The sequence below is a fragment of the Aegilops tauschii genome, chromosome 1 (genome assembly GCF_002575655.3).
Source record: "Aegilops tauschii subsp. strangulata cultivar AL8/78 chromosome 1, Aet v6.0, whole genome shotgun sequence".
Lineage (NCBI taxonomy): Eukaryota > Viridiplantae > Streptophyta > Magnoliopsida > Poales > Poaceae > Aegilops > Aegilops tauschii.
The window spans coordinates 4943619-4948073 of NC_053035.3; positions in this window are offsets into that span (position 1 = coordinate 4943619).

Consider the following 4455-nt stretch of genomic DNA (forward strand, 5'->3'; position numbering starts at 1 on the left):
CAATATATTTGTGCGAAACTAGCGTGGTTCTGACGGTTAGAAGTTTCTTGCGTGTTTCCATTCAAGGTTAAGTTGCTGTTTGAGGAGAACAGAGCCCTCGATGAAGCAAACAAGAGGCTGCTGTGCTTGCTGGAGAAGGAGCAGAAGCATCGGTCCGAAAGAAAGCACTCCGCCAGTAATTCCACCAAGGTAAAAAGCACCAACCAACCAACCATAAAGCTCACACAAGTAGAACTGTTAGTTGAAACCATGAATTACCCTGTGCTGCTGAAGATGAGTAGTTGTAGGAAGATGATGCCCTAATGGAAGTGACATGAGTATTTGGCCTGCCCGTCATGTTTGTTGGTTGTTAGTTGTCATGTTGTTATTACTTCCATTAGGGCATCTGTTGGTTCATTAATCTTAAGCCCATTATTCCATGGAATAGCTGAACTATAATACTATTATTCATTTATGATAGTTTGTGAGATACAGAAATAGATAAATTTAAGTTTGTAATGGCTAACAGCCAGACATGTGAATCTTTTCTTGATACTCCTTTTCCCTTTTCTTAGAATCATCATATACAAAAAAATTTGCTCAAGTTCTTCAGTACATCATATAATATAGAGAAGTGCAGATCAACTGGTGCAATCATATACATCTGGCCACTTATTTGCTCCAATGGCACAAAGTTGAGCTGCTAGCATAAAAAGTGTTGCAGGCGACAGACAGTGAGGAGCTACTGTCAAAAACTTGAGCTACTGTAAAAAAATCAGTTATGGCATCTAGAATTATGTCAGTTTTGTTTTGTAACTAGAAGACCAAAGTGTTAGGAATTCTGTCCAAACTGTAGTTTTCAGTATTCTGTCCAAACTGAAAACTGTTAAAAAGACCATGTGTTTTTGGTCAAAATCTGCATGTAAAACTGAAATAATCAGTCATAAAGAATATCCTCAAGACCATGTGTTTCTTGGATTTCTGTAATGATGATGGAACATTATAAAGCATTGTACTCCAGTGTGTATGAAGGATACAAAAAATTTAGCAACTTCTCTGATTTTATAAAGTTGTTCTTATATGGGTGAAACTTCACTTGTTTTTAGGCTAGTGCAAGGTGTTGCTTTACTGTGATGCCTCTGAATTACTTGTGATCACATTGAGAAAGACTTGCAAAGATGATGATCATCTGTTAAAGAGGATGGGGTCTTGCAGTGGCTTTGGCCTGGATATTGGTCCAAAGTGTTCCTATGGGCTGACTTAACACAGCCGAGTGGAGAGTTCTACTGGTCAAAGCCCGTCCCTGCAAAGTCAAAGGGCTGGATCCCGTGGTCAAACGCTACAAGGTTAGGCGGGACGGGGGCCCTGGGGGGTAGCAATGCCACCGTAGCATCGCACCGGGCCCTCATACATGCCGTACGGTGTGGCGGCATGTCCGAAGAGGCGGCACACGTCTCCGGGGTGTGGCCCCCCTCACGGACGGCGATGACACAGTAGTAGACGCTCTGCAGTAACGATGCGGCGTGAATATTATTAAATACTTGGAGCGCGATAAAATCATGAGTTTTTTACACGATGTGGGCACATGTGCTATAGGATTGATGGTAATTTTTCATAATTTTTGGTGATGGAGAAGTATCTGAACACTTCCCTCTCCGCGGATTGCTCTTCGCGTGTCTACGACTGTGGCCGGCAGCCTCCGGGGGCTAGCACATTCCGCCAAATCTTGCATAGGCGGTCTCTCACAAGTCTGGAAGTGTTGTGGTGGTTGCAAACGCCCGGCACACGTCTCCGGGGTGTGCCCCCCTCACGGACGGCGCCGCCGCCGGCACCTGGAGGGGGGAACCGGACTCGTCGGGTCTACACGGATGGGGTCTTGCTGTGGCTTTGGCCCGGATGTTGCTCCAAAGTGTTCCTATGGGCAGACGTAACACAACCGGGTGGAGAGTTCCACTGGTCAAAGCCCGTCCGTGCAAAGTCAAAGGGCTAGATCCCGTGGTCAAACGCTACAGGGTTAGGCAGGACGGGGGCCCTAGGGGGTAGCAATGCCACCGGAGCATCGCATCGGGCCCTCATACATGCCGTACGGTGTGGTGGCATGTCCGAAGAGGCGGCACGCGTCTCCGGGGTGTGGCCCCCCTCACGGACGGCGATGACACAGTAGTAGACGTTCTGCGGTAACAATGCGGCGTGAATATTATTAAGTACTCGGAGCGCGATAAAATCATGAGTTTTTTTACACGACGTGGGCACATGTGCTATAGGGCTGATGGTAATTTTTCATAATTTTTGGTGATGGAGAATTATCTGAACACTTCCCTCACTGCGCATTGCTCTTCGCGTGTCTACGGCTGTGGCCGGCGGCCTCCGGGGGCTAGCACATGCCGCCAAATATTGCGTAGGCTGCCTCTCACAAGTCTGGAAGTGCTGTGGCGGTTGCAAACGCCCGGCCCGCGTCCCCGCGGTGTGCTCCCCCTCACGAATGGCGCCGCCGCCTGCACCTGGAGGGGGGAAACGGACGCGTCGGGTCTACACGGATGGGGTCTTGCCGTGGCTTTGGCCGGATGTTGCTCCAAAGTGTTCCTATGGGCTGATCTAACACAACCGGGTGGGGAGTTCCACTAGTCAAAGCCCGTCCGTGCAAAGTCAAAGGGCTAGATCCCGTGGTCAAACGCTACAGGGTTAGGCAGGACGGGGGCCCTCGGGGGTAGCAATGCCACTGGAGCATCGCACCGGGACCTCATACATGCCGTACGGTGTGGTGGCATGTCCGAAGAGGCGGCACGCGTCTCCGGGGTGTGGCCCCCCTCACGGACGGGGATGACACAGTAGTAGACGTTCTGCGGTAACGATGCGCCGTGAATATTATTAAATACTCGGAGCCCGATAAAATCATGAGTTTTTTACACGGCGTGGGCACATGTGCTATAGGACTGATGGTAATTTTTCATAATTTTTGGTGATGGAGAAGTATCTGAACACTTCCCTCTCTGCGGATTGCTCTTCACGTGTCTACGGCTGTGGCCGGCGGCCTCCGGGGGCTAGCACATGCCGCCAAATCTTGCGTAGGCGGCCTCTCACAAGTCTGGAAGTGTTGTGGCGGTTGCAAACGCCCGGCCTGCGTCTCCGGGGTGTGCTCCCCCTCACGAATGGCGCCGCCCCCTGCACCTGGAGGGGGGAAACGGACTCGTCGGGTCTACACGGATGGGGTCTTGCTGTGGCTTTGGCCCGGATGTTGCTCCAAAGTGTTCCTATGGGCTGACCTAACACAACCGGGTGGAGAGTTCCACTGGTCAAAGCCCGTCCGTGCAAAGTCAAAGTGCTAGATCCTGTGGTCAAACGCTATAGGGTTAGGCAGGACGGGGGCCCTAGGGGGTAGCAATGCCACCGGAGCATCGCACCGGGCCCTCATACATGCCGTACGGTGTGGTGGCATGTCCGAAGAGGCGGCACGCGTCTCCGGGGTGTGGCCCCCCTCACGGACGGGGATGACACAGTAGTAGACGTTCTGCGGTAACGATGCGCCGTGAATATTATTAAATACTCGGAGCGCGACAAAATCATGAGTTTTTTTACACGACGTGGGCACATGTGCTATAGGACTGATGGTAATTTTTGATAATTTTTGGTGATGGAGAAGTATCTGAACACTTCCCTCTCTGCGGATTGCTCTTCGCGTGTCCACGGCTATGGCCGGCGGCCTCCGGGGGCTAGCACATGCCGCCAAATCTTGCGTAGGCGGCCTCTCACAAGTCTGGAAGTGTTGTGGCGGTTGCAAACGCCCGGCCTGCGTCTCCGGGGTGTGCTCCCCCTCACGAATGGCGCCGCCCCCTGCACCTGGAGGGGGGAAACGGACGCGTCGGGTCTACACGGATGGGGTCTTGCTGTGGCTTTGGCCCGGATGTTGCTCCAAAGTGTTCCTATGGGCTGACCTAACACAACCGGGTGGAGAGTTCCACTGGTCAAAGCCCGTCCGTGCAAAGTCAAAGGGCTAGATCCCGTGGTCAAACACTATAGGGTTAGGCAGGACGGGGGCCCTAGGGGGTAGCAATGCCACCGGAGCATCGCACCGGGCCCTCATACATGCCGTACGGTGTGGTGGCATGTCCGAAGAGGCGGCACGCGTCTCCGGGGTGTGGCCCCCCTCACGGACAGCGATGACACAGTAGTAGACGTTCTGCGGTAACAATGCGGCGTGAATATTATTAAGCAGTCGGAGCGCGACAAAATCATGAGTTTTTTTACACGACGTGGGCACATGTGCTATAGGACTGATGGTAATTTTTCATAATTTTTGGTGATGGAGAAGTATCTGAACACTTCCCTCTCTGCGGATTGCTCTTCGCGTGTCTACGGCTGTGGCCGGCGGCCTCCGGGGGCTAGCACATGCCGCCAAATCTTGCGTAGGTGGCCTCTCACAAGTCTGGAAGTGTTGTGGCGGTTGCAAACGCCCGGCCCGCGTCTCCGGGGTGTGCT